Raw genomic sequence first — 17,236 nt, 5'->3', positions numbered from 1 at the left:
AAAGGGATGAGGGAGCTCCAGCACAGCCAGGAGCACTTGGAGGAGAAATCCTCAGATCCTATCAGATCCTATTGTCTTGTTGGACTCCTGGGTTAATTTCTGCATCTCATCGATGGTCTACCCCAGGCTACCTTCCGCTACACGCCACCCTCCTGGCCGTGCCCTGTTGACAACCTGCTTATTTCCACTAATTACTAATGGGAACCTATCTCAGAAGAGGAAAGAATCAGGAAAGTTCCTTGCAATGTGTTATAGTAGAACTTCACTTCTCCAACAGGCTCCTTTTCAGATGGCCATTCCAACTCTCTGGGAAGCCAGATCTCAGAGAACAGAGAGATGTGATTGGAGATGACCCTCACTGTGCTTCTTGGGCAGCCGCTGAACCAGAAAATGTGCCTGCAGGGAAAGCCTCATTTGGGGAAGTGAAGAGGCTAAAGTTCTTTATTTTGAAAATAGAGAACAACCTTCCTCACAATCCTGTCCCCCTTCTTCCCTTCCAACCAGAATATCAGCCCCTCCCCCCCAAAAATGAAGAGTTAGTCAAATTTGAGGAACAAATGGGTGATGATGAAGAAATAGCTGGAAAGCAATCTCTGTCCTGAGCCGTGGGTTTCTGAATGTCAGAGCAGCTGTGTCCCCAGGGCAGAGACCAAGCCAGGCCCTCACCCATTTGAACACCCTCTATGCACAAGGGCTTGAAGCTCTTGATGGATGGAAGTAACCAGTGAGGAAGGAGAGAGAAGAGGAGAGGAAAGAACCCAAATGTGGATTTGCCATTCCTTGTTGTCACAACACACACACATACACACACCTGCACTCTGGCCCCGTGGTCCCTGTTTGGAATCTAAAAGCCCACCTTGCAACCAGGTGGTCATGAACTGGTCATCAGGTCATCTGAATCTCTCACACAGCAAGGGGCACAGAGACTTTAAGGACATGATTATAAGACCCCTTCAAGGCAGCTGATGACAGGACAGGGGTCTACACTGAAGTCTGGGGCACCGAGGCCTGGATCAAGGGGCGGGCTGGGCTCTGTTGATCTTGTGTGTGGTGATCTTCTTCCTGGGTAGCAGCTCATTCAGGGGATTTACAGGTTGGGTCTAATTATATCTTTTGTGCATGTTCTTCTAGATTAGAGGGACAGCATATACTGATTTTAAGATGAACTCTGTAGATGAACTTTCTCAGTCAGAAGTTCTGTAAGCAATGTTTTGATCAGCATTTAGGAATGTAGATAGAATAGTTAAATATCTATTTAACTGGTGATGGAGGGACATGTTCATATTTAAAATAAGACATGAGTTTGGAAATGGTGCTTTTTTCCATCTTCACATTCTTCACAGCACCAGTATCTCTGTCATCACCAGATCCCTTTCTGATTGTGGCACAGTATGTTCACAAACACTGCAGCATTTCAATGCAGTGACTCAGAGCCTGAAGGATGCACCCCAAGAAGGGCAAGTCGCACAGCCATTGACAGAACATGAAGATGATTGAGTTTTGCCTGCATCCCTTGGGTTTGTGGTGGTTGTTTCAACCCCTGGCATTGCCAGGCAGGGTGTTACATTTCTTTGCCTGCTCTTAGCGACCCGATCAGCATCTCAAACTAACCTTCTCTGAGGATGTTGGAGTCAATGGTTCTTTCCCAGATATGAATTTGTGCTTCAAAATAAACTGCAAATCATCAAGCAGAGCGATGCCCACTAATGTGAGAAGTTTATGAGGATTTGAATCTAAAGTGACTTTCTTTTCCGCAGTCAGAGTTTAGAACCAAGGCAAACCTGGCCGTAGGTTTGAGTATATCTCAGAAACAATGGGGCGTGGCTCAGTGTGTGCTGATAAGGTCACTGTGAAGGTGGGTGACCAGTGCCTTAGCAAGTCTGGACCTGAGGGCTGGACCTCTTAAGCCCAGAAGGGCCAACGGAGGTAGGCTGGTCCACTTGCCATCCACAGGCAGAGACTCTGCAGGCCCAGGGGACAGAGGGCTGCCCGAGGCTAGAGAGCAGAGGACCACCAGGCTGAGGCTCAACCCGGGTCTCTTACTCAAAGCCTCTGCCCAGGGCTTGCCCTTCCCCCTAAATATATGTGCCCCAAATTGTCACCAGATCTCAGGAAAGCACTGGCTTTGTCTGGAATAAACACTAACCCCACAGCACACCCAGTCATTATCAGATGGGCAGTTCTCATCTAGGTCTTGTGGCTTTCTTGGGGTTTTCTCGGGTGTCTCTCTCCCAAATCTTTCCCCCTTTCTTTGATTATATTCACATAAACATTCAGCTTTGTGGCCCTAATGCATTCACAAACATCACTCAGGTTACCCATCTGGAGTCCCCTTTGCAGCTGCCTGTCAACTATTGTCCAAGGTCCATCCCCAGCTGCCCCAGGCCTGTCCAGTGGCTCCACTTTCTCTTCTCTTTCCCCTACTCCTCTCCTGGGAAGGTGCTTCTGAGGGTCCTGAGGGAGGAGACCTGAGGTTCTTCCCTCGGGCAAACAGGGCTAGATGGATGACATAATCCCTGTAAGTCTTACAAAAACAACCTTGTGGCTCTTGGCTCTCTCGGGCTCTCATTTTGGTTGCCTCAAGGCACCAGGCAGAAGGCCAGGGAGCCCAACCCCAGCTTAGAGACTTGCCGGGCTCCAGGGAGCACCAGCGAGGAGATGTCTGCCGCTGCCTGCACCCCCTGGCCAAGGACTCTGGTCCACAGAACCTTACAGCTCTGAGACAGGCCGTGAAACTCTCCCTCATGCCTCCTAAAGTCTGCAATTGCTTGATCACACACTACTTCATGCTGACTTCCACTTCCCCTCTTTGTGTGTTTTGACTGATAACTTGACTTCAGATAAGTTGATGTCAGAAAGTGATTCAGCTGCTGCTCTAGCCCTGGGAAAGGGCAGGTTCCATGGAAGGCTGAACGCCTATTGTTCTGGGTCATTTTAAAGAGGAGTGAGATGTCTTGAAGAAAAATGAAGACAAAATACAGACGGGTGCTGAATTTACAACACCTAAGGGGAAAAAGCCCAAATGTTCATCAGGAGTGGAATGGATCAACAAATCATGGCATTTTCCCACAATGAAATACTGCCTACCAACAAAAATGAATGACCTACAGATGGACACAAAAACATGGATGATTCTACCAGACATCACATGTGAAAGAAACCAGACTAAAGAGCATATACTATATGGTTCCATTTATATAAAGTTCTAGAACAGGCTAAGCAATCCATGCTGATAAAAGTCAGAGTAGTGATTACTGAAGAGCAGGGGAGGATGATGGATTGACTGGTAAGGAATATGAGGGAGCTTCTGAAAGTGTCCTCTGTCTCATTCAGGGTGGTGGTCACAAATACACAGGTATGTGTGTAAAAGTCCATCAAGCTCTACCTTTAAGAATTATGCTCTTTGCTGTATGCATGTTATACCTCAATACAAACTTAAAAAAAAAAAAAGACAAAAGGAATGAGGAGTCAATGGAGGAAAGAAAGAGAATGAAAGGCTCAGAGAAGGAGTGTAAGAGGACAAAAAAATCCAGGAAGAGCACTTCAGTAAAAGAGCAACAGGGTTGACTAATGTAGAGAGACTCTTAGATGTGGTGGCTGAGAAATTATTTGTCCTGACAGAAGAATTTCAATAGGTTAGCTTCAACTTGAAAAAAAAAGAGCAAGATTAAAGAAATCCACGGATTATGATGTTCTTGTTAGATTGTGAAGGAAACCTCATTCTGACCACTTGCCAGCTAGGTTTGGGAACCCAAGAGTGAATGCAAAGAAGGCGAGTGTATGGGAGTTACTCCAGCTTGGAGATGAACAATGCAGACTTGGCCCAAAGATGAGAATTCTAGGAAAGTAAAGATGTCTCTCAGAAGGAAGACTCATGATGATAGAAAATGATGACAATCTTTGTATTATCAAAGTCCCAGAAAGAGAAGATAAATAGAGGGGAGCTGAAAAATACATGTGGAGAAATAATGGTGGGACACTTTCCAACTCTGGCAAAAGACAAACTTGTAGATTCAAGAAGCTCAGAGAATTCTAAATAGGATAAACTCAAACAAATCAACACTAGACACATCATAATTAAACCACTGAAAACTAGGAACAAAGGAAACATCTTGAAAGCAGCCAGCAAAAAAATGACCTGTTGTTTATAGAGGAGCAATTATTTAAAGGACTGCAAATTTCTCATCAGAAACCATGTAGGCCAGAAAGCAATGGAACATATAAAAACAAACAAACAAAAAACCAACCAAACAAAAAAAACCTTCTTATTTTAAAATAATTATAAATTCATACGAAGTTGTAAAGATAAGTTCTCATGTACTCTTCTCCATAGTTTCCCCCCGTGGTTAACATCTTACCTAACTACAGTATAATAAGAAAACCAGGAAATTGACATGAGTAAAATGTGTGTGTGCGTGTGTGTGTGTGTGTGTATGTGATTCTATACCTTTTATCACAGATGTAGATTCCTATAACCACCACTGCAATCAAGATAGAACTATTCCCTCACTACAAAGTACTCCCTCGTGCTACCCTTATAGTTACACCCACTACTCCCCCGGCAATTGTTAGTCTCTCCTTCACTATAATTTTGTATAAATGGAATCATGCAATATGTGGTCTTTTGAGATTCGCTTTTTTTACTCAATATAACACCCTTAAGATCTATTCAAGTTGTTGCATGTATCAAGAGTTTGTTCCTTTCTATTACTGAGTAGTTTTCTATGGTATGGATGTATCATTTTGTTTAATCATTCTTATACTGTAAGACATTTAGGTTGTTCACAGGTTTTGGTTATTACATGTAAAACTGCCGTAACGAATCATGTACAAGTTTTGTGTGCACTGAAGTTTCTAGTTACCTGGCATAAATGTCCAGGAGTATAATGGCTATGTCATATAAAAAGTGTATGCTTAGTTTGTTAAGAAACTTCTCAACTATTTTCCAGAGTGGTTGTACCATTTTATATTCTCACCAGCAATGTAGGATATCTGGTTTCTTACCATCTGGGCCAGCATTTGATATTGTCACTATTTTAAATTTTATTTTAGCTGTTCCGATAGATATGTAGTGATATCTGATGGTGGTCTTAATTTGCATCTCCCCCATGGCTAGTGAAGTTGAAGATCTTTTCACGTGCTTATTTGCCATCCATATATCCTCTTTGATGAAATATCTCTCCAGTTCTTTGACCCAATTTCTAATAGGATTGTTTATTTTTTTATTGTTGAGATTTGACAGGTCTTTATAAATTCTAGATATGAGTCCTTTATTGAATATTGACTATTGGAATTATTTGAAAATATTGCCTTGTAATATACAGCATGTATCTTCATCCTTTTAACAGGGTATTTCACCAACAAATGTTTTTAATTTTTGTAAAGTCCAATTTATCAATTTTCATTTTATGGAATGTGCTTTAAGTGTCAAGCCCAGTTTTAAAATAATGAATTGAATTTCCTTAACAGTTATAAAGCTGTTTATATTATCTATTTCATATTGATGAGTTGTGGTAGCTTGTGCTTTTTAAGCTTAAATTTAATGTAAGTTGTCAAATGTATATATGTAGAGTTATTCATATTATTTTCTTTTTTTTTAACATCTTTATTGGAGTATAATTGCTTTACAATGGTGTGTTAGTTTCTGCTTTACAACAAAGTGAATCAGCTATACATACACATATATCCCCATATCTCCTCCCTCTTGCGTCTCCCTCCCACCCTCCCTATCCCACCCCTCTAGGTGGTCACAAAGCACCGAGCTGATCTCCCTGTGCTATGCGGCTGCTTCCCACCAGCTATTTATTTTACATTTTGTAGTACATACAAGTCCATGCCACTCTCTCACTTTGTCCCAGCTTACGCCTCCCCCTCCCCGTGTCCTCAAGTCCATTCTCTACATCTGTGTCTTTATTCCTGTCCTGCCCCTAGGTTCTTCAGAACCATTTTTTTTTTTAGATCCCATATATATGTGTTAGTATATGGTATTTATTTTTCTCTTTCTGACTTACTTCACTCTGTATGACAGTCTCTAGGTCCATCCACCTCACTACAAATAACTCAATTTCGTTTCTTTTTATGGCTAATATTCCATTGTACATATGTGCCACATCTTCTTTATCCATTTTTATTGACAGACACTTAGGTTGCTTCCATGTCCTGGCTATTGTAAATAGAGCTGCAGTGAACATTGTGGTACATGGCTCTTTTTGAATTATGCTTTTCTCAGGGTATATGCCCAGTAGTGGGATTGCTGGGTCGTATGGTAGTTCTATTTTTAGTTTTTTAAGGAACGCCCATACTGTTCTCCATAGTGGCTGTATAAATTTACATTCCCACTAACAGTGCAAGAGGGTTCCCTTTTCTCCACACACTCTCCAGCATTTATTGTTTGTAGATTTTTTGATGATGGCCATTCTGACTGGTGTGAGGTGATACCTCATTGTAGTTTTGATTTGCATTTCTCTAATGATTAGTGATGTTGAGCATCCTTTCATGTGTTTGCTGGCAAGCTGTATATCTTCTTTGGAGAAATGTCTATTTAGGTCTTCTGCCCATTTTTGGATTGGGTTGTTTGTTTTTTTAGTATTGAGCTGCATGAGCTGCTTGTAAATTTTGGAGATTAATCCTTTGTCGGTTGCTTCATTTGTAAATATTTTCTCCCATTCTGAGGGTTGTCTTTTCATCTTGTTTATGGTTTCCTTTGCTGTGCAAAAGCTTTTAAGTTTCATTAGGTCCCATTTGTTTATTTTTGGTTTTATTTCCATTTTTCTAGGAGGTGGGTCAAAAAGGATCTTGCTGTGATTTATGTCTAACAGTGTTCTTCCTATGTTTCCTGCTAAGAGTTTGATAGTGTCTGGCCTTACATTTAGGTCTTTAATCCATTTTGAGTTTATTTTTGTGTGTGGTGTTAGGGAGTGTTCAAATTTCATTCTTTTACATGTAGCTGTCCAGTTTTCCCAGCACCACTTATTGAAGAGGCTGTCTTTTCTCCATTGTATATTCTTGCCTCCTTTATCAAAAATAAGGTGACCATATGCACGTGGGTTTGTCTCTGGGCTTTCTATCCTGTTCCATTGATCTATATTTCTGTTTTTGTGCCAGTACCATACTGTCTTGATTACTGTAGCTTTGTAGTATAGTCTGAAGTCAGGGAGCCTGATTCCTCCAGCTCCATTTTTCTTTCTCAAGATTGCTTTGGCTATTCGGGGTCTTTTGTGTTTCCATACAAATTGTGAAATTTTTTGTTCTAGTTCTGTGAAAAATGCCATTGGTCGTTTGATAGGGATTGCATTGAATCTGTAGATTGCTTTGGGTAGTATAATCATTTTCACAATGTTGATTCTTCCAATCCAAGAACATGGTATATCTCTCCATCTGTTTGTATTATCTTTAATTTCTTTCATCAGTGTCTTATACTTTTCTGCATACAGGTCTCTTGTCTCCTTAGGTAGGTTTATTCCTAGGTATCATACTATTTTCTTATTAACCTTCTGAGGTCTGCAGAACCTGTAGTGATTTTTCCTGCTTCATTCCTGATATTGGTAATTTGTGTCTTCTTTCCCTTTTTTGGTCAGTCTTGCTGGAGGTTTGTTAATTTTATTGATGTTTTCAGGGACTGGCTTTTGTTTCATGAATTTTCTCTCTTTTTTTTTTTTTTTGTTTGTTTGTTTTTTTGTTTGCTTTCACTTTCATTGCTTTCTGTTCATATCTTCTTATTTTCTTCTTTCTGCTTGCTTTGGGATTATTTTTGCTCTTCTTTTTCTAGTTTCCTGAGGTGAGAGTTTAGATTACTGATTTGAAAATTTTCCTCTTTTCTAATGAAAGCATTAACAGTATAAAATTTCTTCTAAGCGTTGCTTTAAAAATCCCACAAATGTTGATGTGTCGTATTTTCATTTTCATTCAGTCCAGTGTCTGTTTCCCTTGAGACTTCCTCTTTGAACCATGGATTATCTGGAAGTAGGTTGTTTAGTTTTTAAGTATTTGAGATTTTCCTGTTATATTTCTGTATGACACTGGGCAGTGACAGCTGCCAGATCCCTGAGGCCTGGGGGTCCCTGGGTGGTGCTTGGCCTTCAGCGTGAGAGCAGGGGAAGCTTCGTATGGATCACGGCAGGTGTAGGACAGGTTAGAAATGTCATTCACTGTGTGATGCACGGCCCTGTGAGTTGCATTCCCTAGACTGCTCAAAGCAGGAGGAAGACTCAGAACTGAATGTTCAGTGCTGTTTTAATACTTTACCCCTTCCAGATGCCATATTAGCATTTTAATAGGGCTTCCAGTCCACAACCCCAGGAGTCACTGTTGCACTCCAGGCTGTGGTTGAGCTCCGAGAAGAGGATGAGGAGCTGATGTAGGTCAGAGGCTCCCCAGGGGTGCACCGTCACCAGCAGAGGGCTGATGCTGCCTCCAGGGCAGACAGGGAGGGTGAAGGATGGAAAGGAACTTGAGGAGCATGGGCAGTGGGAGTGCCGTCCCTTGGGAGTGGGAGGAAAGACAGTCGGGGCAGCACAAAGACAGAAATAGATTAATTTTATTCTCTCATGGATGAATGGCCATGTCTGCCCAGAAACAGAGGCAGGTTCCAGAGTTATGACTGTGTTAATTGCCATCCAGGCAGGGACAAGGAGGAAGGACATAGGGATGGGGAGAGGGGGAGGCCAGGAGGAGTGCTTAAAAGCCCTTTCTTCTCTGTGGGAGAAGAGTTAATGGCGGTGGTGGAAGCAGCAGCAGAGCCGGTGGTGGTGAGGGTGGTGTGTGTGCGTGTGCAGAAGTGAGGAGGAGCGCTTGGAGTTGGGCCTGAGAACAGCACTAAATATTCTCTCACATCTCACCCTGGCAACTTCAGAGTCTGTGGCTGACTCAGCCAATGCCATGGCCTCCCATGTCCCCTGATCGATCTGAGCTCCAAGGTCCCTCCCCCACCTCACACTCCCTCCAGTGACCCCAAGGCCACAGGAGACCCTTGTGCCCCCAGCACTGTTCCACCTCAGAGTCTTAACTCCGTTTCCAGTTTTCCCACCCACTCTCCTCTTCCCCAGCTGCTTCACTCTCAGTAGACACTGCACCACACTTTGACCCCGGTTCTGCCCGGCCACATTCCCCTGCTTCTGCGTTCATGACCATCTTGGCTTCTAGGGCTTCTCATTTCTAATCCTTCCCTCCATCATCCTTGAATCTCTTCCTCCCTTATCTTCCCATAGCACCTGCCCAGGAAAACCCCAAACCCCAAAAGCAATCCAGCTGGTCACACCCAGGATGTGGAGGACCGCTGAAGAAATCACACCGGTAGGTGTGCGGCGGAGCTTCTCTGGTTCGGTCCCAGCTGGACCAGCTTCCCTGTGCCCAGCGAGCTGCTTCCTCTCTTCGAGGCCCCAGGCACTCCTGCTCCCAGACTCTCTGACCTCAGATATTCTTACCCCTTTCAGCAAAAGGACCCACTCTCCATGCCTCTGGAATTAACTCTTCTCATGCCCATCTCTGTGCATAACCTTACTTTCCTCCTTCCCCTTCTTTCCAGCAGAATCTAAATTTTGGGATCACATCCCTCCCCCTTTTCAGAACCAGCTAAGTCTCTCCGTCAGCCTCCTTCTCACTCTCTTCTTGAGAAACAGAGCCATTTGGGGGTAGAGTTCGCAGGTAGAGCATTTGACTGCAGAAACAGAGCCATTTTCTGAAAGACCATTTACCAAACGCCAAATCTCACTGTGACCAAAAAGCCAACTTATTAAAGATCAGTTTGCCGAGTGACCAATTCCACAGACTGCCAAATCCCCCCAAACGTATTTCTCTTAATTACTTACAAAATGTGTCATAATAGGTGTTGCACAGGAAGTTTCAAAAGCCGTTAATGATGCCTTTCAACGTTTTGGCTGTTGGTGTTTCTCTAGTTTAGAAGTTTTATTTTTGGTTTCTCCACTACTGTTTTATATTGGATTTATGGGTATTGATTCACATTTCTAAAGCTGACTACTTCTCAAAAATTACTTAGAAAAGGTTTTGGTAATGCATGAGCCTTTTACAATTTTAACCTTTGGTTTGCAGAAAAGATAGTTTTGCCCTTCAAGCGTATTTTACACCAATTTGCAACTTCTCTTTTTTTTTTTTCAAAGTGGTTTGGCAGTCAGCCAAATAAATGTTTCTTCTGCATGTTAATTTTCACATATCCATGACAACTTCCCCAATGGCAAAATCCCCAAAGTGGGAGCTTTAGTCCAAATTAGGCACAAGTCTTTAAATTAGAGTGACAGTAAATGCAGTTAGGGAAAATCCATCCACTGGCACCAATATATATATATATGTTGGCATTCAAGAAGTGCCCTGCTTCTGAAATATGGAAACCCACGTAAGATTGACATTTACCAGAGATGGACTGAGAATCCACAGGGAAATATCTGGTGAAAATACACCTGAAAACTTGTAAACCAAGCTAAACTACAGAACATATGTGAAAAGCAAACCAAACCTACAGGAAAATCTTCAGTGTTGTAGAAACCATAGCACACAAATTTCTATAATTTTTAAAGTAACTGAGCAAAACAACTTTTGGGGGAATTCCAGGGATCACTCACCAGGGAAATGGGTTCTTCAGCAAATGGATTTTCAACAAATCAGTTTTCAATTAATTGGCCTTTGGTAAATGGTGATTGGTTATTTGGCAAATTGACCTATTTCTTCAACCTCTCTGTCTTTCCTGGGTCTTCCCCTCTGGAAGCCACGCATCAGGTACCCGGGGCTCCCATACTTGCTAGCCTGCTTCATGTTACAGTCAGTGAATTGGGCTGGGCTGGGATGTGGCCACACCAGCCTTTAACCTGGTACCTTGTAACCTCTGCTGCTGGATTCTCCCCCTCATTCACACTCTGATTCTTAGTGCTGTTTTCTTCTCTTCTCCCCACATTGATCTAGGACCCCCATCCCTAATTAAGCCCTCTGAACTCTACTCTCAAAAAGTACTTGGGCATGACCGACTTTTACTGAGGTTTGAGGTTACCTGGCCAAGCAGGTAACTTCAAGTGGGATGCCAGTCAACCAGCTCGCCAACGTCACCCCTTTTCCTCCAGGCATGCCGCTGGGTCCTCCCTTTCCAGCCCCTCCTTTTTGCTGTTCATGCTTCTTCCCTCTCTCTGGTCCTTCTTCAATCACTCCTGTTGAGTTTTCTTATAGAACACTGCTCACTCTATCCTACTTAAACTGCTTCCACACACAGATGGGAGAAATTCACCTTCCAGAGCCAAGCAGGCTTCAGAAGCTGTTGTGAAAGAAACCTGACCCCTCCTTTGCAAGAGAGAAAAGGTGCTGTATGTCTATACATTGCAATGGAAAGAAACCTTCCATGCATCTACGTGCACTGAAATCTCCCACCTTGACACATCCTCTCTCATGACCTCATATCCCCCTCTCCATCCTGACTTCTTTTCACAGCCAAGTTTCCTGGACCATCTACTGATACTCACAGTTTCTCCTTTGTCCCAACCAGTAGACACTTCCTGATCTTTTTCTTTCCTAACCTCCTTGTAACATTTGACATAGTAGATACCTCCTTCCAGAAACTCTTTTTTGTCCAACTGCTCTGGCCAGGGCTTCTCAATCTCTTTTGCGCTGTCTTTTTCTCTTGTTGCCTTCTTAGAGGTCATTGAGCCCAGCTCTGGCCTCAGGACTCACCTGTTTTATAAGCAGACCCTGGTTGGTCCCACCCACCCATGGACTTAACCACCTCTGCTGTGCTGCTATGGGGTCTCAGGTCATTGCCCTGGGCCATGCTCTGGGCAGCTCAGGACAACACTTGGATGTCTCCTCGGTGTCTAGAATTCAACACCTACAAAGTGAACTCATTCTCTTTCCCCCAAGTATGTGTCCATTGTCTAAGCCAGCAAGCTCCCTTTCCCACCACCACCAAATCCAAGCTGGGCAGAGTCTCCTCTTTCATACCTCTGAAAGCCACTTTGTTCTCCCCATTCCACTGCCGCAGGCTGGGCACGAGCAGTCATCACTCCCTCCTTGGGGTAAGACCATTGCCCTTGGCCTTCCAATCTTCTAATCCACACCCAACACGGCTGCCAAAGGAATCTTTCCTTAATGCAAAGTTAGCCATACCCTACCTCCCCTGGCTTGACACTATGAGGCTCAGAGCTTTCGAGATGACATTTCAAGCACACAGGGCCTTTTGTAATTTATTATCTTCTCTCTCCAGCTCCCCAGTTCAACGTAGGCTCCACGTCTTCTGGGAAACTTGCCTGATCCCCACTCCTGCTAGGTGTCCTGTGCCTAGCTGGCAGCCCATAGCAGCCCACATTACTCTGATGAGGGACTTCATTGTCTGTGAATTTCTAGAGGGTGGGCCCCGTCTAACTCAGCTTCATCTCTCCAGCGTCTAGCTCATGGTAGGCATTCAAAAGTGTTTGATAAAGACAGGAGGGAAATCTCAGGCTTCTCAGCTCATGATGTCTCAGTAGAGACCTTGACATTGCGCAGGAGGCAGAGATAGGGACCCCTACAGGGAAACCCAAAAGTCCAAGGGTGCTACAACTTGGCTGAAAGACTTCTGAGGACCAAGGCAATTGGGGGAAGTACAGTCTTCCTCCTACTTGGGAAGATGTAATTTCCATCATTCTGTCTCCCCAGGACTCTGCTCAAGGAGGCTTCCGCCGTGGCAAGTGAAGGTGGTTCTTCTGGAAGGGTCTGTCCTGCTGTGAAGGTAGTCAGTGGTGCTTGGACAGCATAAAGGTGCCACAAACATTTGTTGATTGCACACAGGAAGTGCTTTTGGCTTTGCCTCAAGGCAGGGGCGCAATTTATGTGCCAAGACCTCCCCTTCTGCCCCATTATGCTTGACTTAGAGAGATTCTGGCCCCCTCTTGGCTTGCCTTCCGGGCACTGAGAGGACAAGCATGGTGCTGTGGTGGCAGTTGGAGGGGACATATGATTTAGAGCCTTCTCTGGTGAGGCCACCAGTCCTTGAGGGGCTTCGCTGCTGGGCCACTCCTTAGATGTCACTGACCTGTGACCAAACAGTCCAGGAATACTTTCCCAGACCAGTAGCCATTGGCCACTTCAGGTATAGGTGTCACCAAGAGGGCAGCCAAGAAGGAGGTGGCACCTGGTACCCAAGTCCAGTGCCACAGGCCAATTCCTCAAGCCAAGGGAGACAGGCACCTAACTCACCATGACAGGACAGGACCCTTGCCAAGTCCTTCCTGAGAGGGGGAAGAGCCACTTCCAAGTAAACACAAAGCTGGGTCTATAAAACATGGCCTTCCTGGCATTGGTGGTCAGAAGTGACAAGCCTGCCAAAGCTCTGCGATGCATGGCGTGCCTGGCATCAATGGCCAGAGGTAATGAGCTTGCCAAAATTCTATGAAAAATAGCTTTCCAAGGTATAGAAACCAAAGGGAAACACTGCAGGTACTTAACTGGCTTGGAGCCACTGTGACTTAACTAATCTACGGAAAATCAGTCAACATTCACATTAGTCATCAAATTGAAATATCAATAAAGGACTGTGCTTTGGTCTAATACACTAACAAAAATTAACATTTTAATGACAATTTGTAATGTTGGGAAGGATATGGTAAAACTGCTATCTTCACACATTGCTCTTGACAGTATATATTTGTACAGTCTCCCATAGAGAGCAATTTATCATTATCTGTCAAGATTTGCAAGAGTTCATGACCCTCTCTCCAAAGAAAATAAAGCAAGATATGGAGGAAAGTTTCATTAGAGTGTTAATTGTCATTTTGACAGATGTATCAAGTGTTCAAATTATAGTGCATGACAAACGTTTTAATATTGTGTTAGGTATTGAAACGATGACCGTGAGAACAATGTAGCAACATGGAAAAGTGCCTGTGACAATAACAGGACACAAGTCCGTGTGTGTATATAAGGATGACAAGCGAGTGAAACAACGTTCACAGCAAAGTGGAATCTGATTCAATCCACCAAAATGATAACTGTGGTTGTGTCTGGGGGTGGAAGCGATGGGGGATTAGTTTTTCTTTTTCAAATTTGGTATAATGTGATATAACAACAAACATTTTTTTTTAGAGATTTGAGGGTTGCCAAGTGGAGATAAAAAAGACAACTGAGAATCCTCTTCAGGTGGGCGGGAAGAAGCCTTTCAGGCAAGAAAGGCAGGGTAGCCCGACCTCCCAGGGCTGGCTTTTGCTTTGGTTTGGACAGGGTAGGGTGCAGGCTGGGCACAGAAGCGAGGACAGGCCTTTGCTATACTGCTTTTTCTTGGGATCTTAAGAAGTCTGGGGATGTGACAAGCTGATCTTAATTGGGGAAAGGTTGGAGATCTCACACAAGGCTTGTGTGGGAAGGCTTTTGGCTCTAAAATGGGCAGTCTCTCAACGAATCTGGCATGGGCCCATGAGGACCCCAGGGGGAGCCTGAGGAAGTGATGGTTTCAACACTGGAGAGCTTCCAAGGAACCAGTGAGGAAGGAGGCCAAGGAGAAGGAATGGGTGAGGGACAGCAGGCAGGGAGCTTTGAGGTTCTCATGGGCAGTGACAGTCACAATGCCTGGGCTTGGAGGAACAAGACGAGGCATCCTGGTCCTCCAGTGGGAGGAGGGTGGAACATGGCTTTGGGATGTACTCATGATCGTGTCTTAAGAGAGCAGGCTCAAGTTGAAGGAGACACTAGGCCAGGTGCATAGGGCACACACATAGCCCAAAGCCTAGTGTCAGAATTTTGTGTAGAAAGAGGCAGCTGAATAAATAGATGGATGAATAAGTGAACGCATGAGGCTTTATGCAAAGCACGGGGGTGTGATAACATGGCCGCAACTGGATCTGACATTGTCCCATCTCAACTCACCATGTGTCACAGCAGCTAGCTCTTAGAAACATCAAAACACGTCTTAAATAATCCCTATGGAGAAAATTTATCAACCAGAAAGCATGTATGGAGATACTGTGGGCTACTTAGAGCCAAGCCTTGTAGGATACAAAGAACCCCAAGACAGAGTTCTATCCTACGAGGGGCATCTCATCACTCCCCTACCCCCACACGTAGGTTCTTATTCTTGGGTGTTGTCTGAAATTCTTTAGGGCCAGTGCTACAAAATCAGGGGCATCATATTTGAAATTGACAATCTGTGGGGCAACGGAGAAGGGTCAACCTACAAAGTGAGAAACAAATCTGAATGTAAATCTGGTGAAGGCAAATATCTTTTAGACTTAAGCGCAGACAAGAAAGTATGCAAAATTAGGGGGAAACCATTTCATCTTCATTATGTGTGTTCTACACTCTCTTTTGCACTGGGAGTGACTTTAACTCGCCCGTTTATTTGCATCTGGACAAAGAGGAACCTAAAATACTTTCATTATCTTAAGAGAGCGATTAGCCAGCTGAAAAGAATGTTCCTCCTGACAGCAATTAATCTTGGTCAGCCTCCTCTCTGCTCCCAGGCCATTGCTTTGCTGAGTCATTCCACTAAGCAGGGTCCCCAGCCACAGAGCCCAGCTGCCTGCAACCACCATGGAACCTTAGGATCTCACTATTGAGGTTGTTTTCACTGCTGTCACTTTGTTGGTTTGTGTGTGTGTGTGTGTGTGTCTGTGTGTGTGTCCTTAGATAAAAAGCACACTATTCATGTAAAATTATGTATTTAGGTAAAAATCCATATTTAAGATCATGTCAGAGCTTAAAATGTGTATAAAATTGGCACATTCTTGGACTCCAAAGAGAAAGAACCTTCCTTTTCATCTGGTTTTAACTTCTGCTTCTAAACAGCTGTTTATTCTGTTTTATAAAGATCTCCAAGCAGAATGCTTAAGCAAAAAAGAGGAAGGAGCAGAATAATAGATATACTATAACACCAGTTCCATCAACACACACACACACACACACACACACACACACACACACACACACACACAACCACAGGCACATACACATACACATATACATGAAAAAATCTGAATGGCTTACTAAACCATTGAGAGTCATGATCTCGGGGGCTGTGAAGATAGAGGAAACTCATTTTCTAAATTTTGCTTTTCTCTAATGTATGATTATTTTACATTGAGTTTATATTACTTTTGTAACTAAAACCAATAAAGATTGAATGTTAAAGATGATCAGGTACTAAGACGCTCTTTGCATGAGAGGTTTTCCTAGTGATGAAATATCTTCCTAATTGAGCTACGTACTTTCTCTCTTACAATTTATTCTCATTTCCTCCTTGTTTTTGTTTCTCCTAGGAATGAAGAAAGTGGTCAGCATCCTCTCTAGATCAGAGGGACTATGCATTTGTCTTTACTTTTTATCATGAAGATTTCAAACGTAATGCAAAGAAAGCAGGAGAGTCTAATGGGCCCCTGTGTATCTATCACTGCCTTCGATAACTATCCACTTTCTGCCTTCATCTGCTTTCCACCCCCGTCTCAAACAAATTAATTTATAGGCATACAGTTCTTTTGCGTTTTGAAGTAAAATTTATATACCGTGAAATGCATGAAATCTTAACATTAAAATTTTGAAAAATAGATACGTCTGTGTAACTCACACCCCTATCAAGATACAAAACCTTCCCATCACCCAAAAAAAGTGCTCTTGTACTTTTCACGGTCAATCTCCTCACTTCCCTGACTTTTCACCATATTTAATTTAGTCGCCTGTCCTAGCATATCTGTTCATTGCTTTTTAATATAATAAAACCATTTCCATCATAAAAGCTGTACATGTTGCGGAAAATCTTGAGGGTAAAATAAAACCCTAGAAAAATAGAAAGAAAATTGATAATGAATAGTCCCACCACACAAAGGGAAAAATAGTTAAAAGTTTTATTTTCTTCTAGTTCCTAGGTGTAAAGTTTTCTTATTTTATATATCTGTGATTACTTACTTCACATGACTTCCCATAATAATTTCACATTACTCTCAGAATAATTTCATAGGATAAGCATCTCTCCTATAATATTCACAAAGGAAAAAAAACCTGTCAACCTAGAACTTAATACCCAATAAAAATATCATTCAAAAATGCAGAAGAAATAAAGATTTTTGCAGACGTACAAAAGCTGAAAGAATTCTTCAGAAACAGATGCACACTGCAAGAAAGTTTAAAGGAAGTCTTTCAGGCAGAAGGTAAATGACATCAGATGGAAATATGGACCTGCACAAAGGAATAAAGAGTACTAGAAATGGTAAATACATGAGTAAATACATAGGAATTTTATCTTATTATTTAATGTCTTTAAAAGATCCTCGAGGACATCCAG

General features: G+C 43.0%; 1 long non-coding RNA gene across 1 annotated transcript; it reads left to right on the top strand.

Moving 5' to 3' along the window:
- Window positions 1–7,910: 7,910 nt before the first annotated feature.
- LOC118905811 lies at window positions 7,911–16,684 on the top strand. The gene is made up of 3 exons (XR_005022340.1): window positions 7,911–7,962; window positions 12,628–12,700; window positions 16,218–16,684. It is a non-coding gene; the product is annotated as an uncharacterized LOC118905811 (long non-coding RNA).
- Window positions 16,685–17,236: the final 552 nt, after the last annotated feature.

This window comes from Balaenoptera musculus, chromosome 13 (genome assembly GCF_009873245.2).
Source record: "Balaenoptera musculus isolate JJ_BM4_2016_0621 chromosome 13, mBalMus1.pri.v3, whole genome shotgun sequence".
Taxonomy (NCBI): Eukaryota; Metazoa; Chordata; class Mammalia; order Artiodactyla; family Balaenopteridae; genus Balaenoptera; species Balaenoptera musculus.
This window is presented reverse-complemented; position numbering and strand designations above follow the sequence as displayed.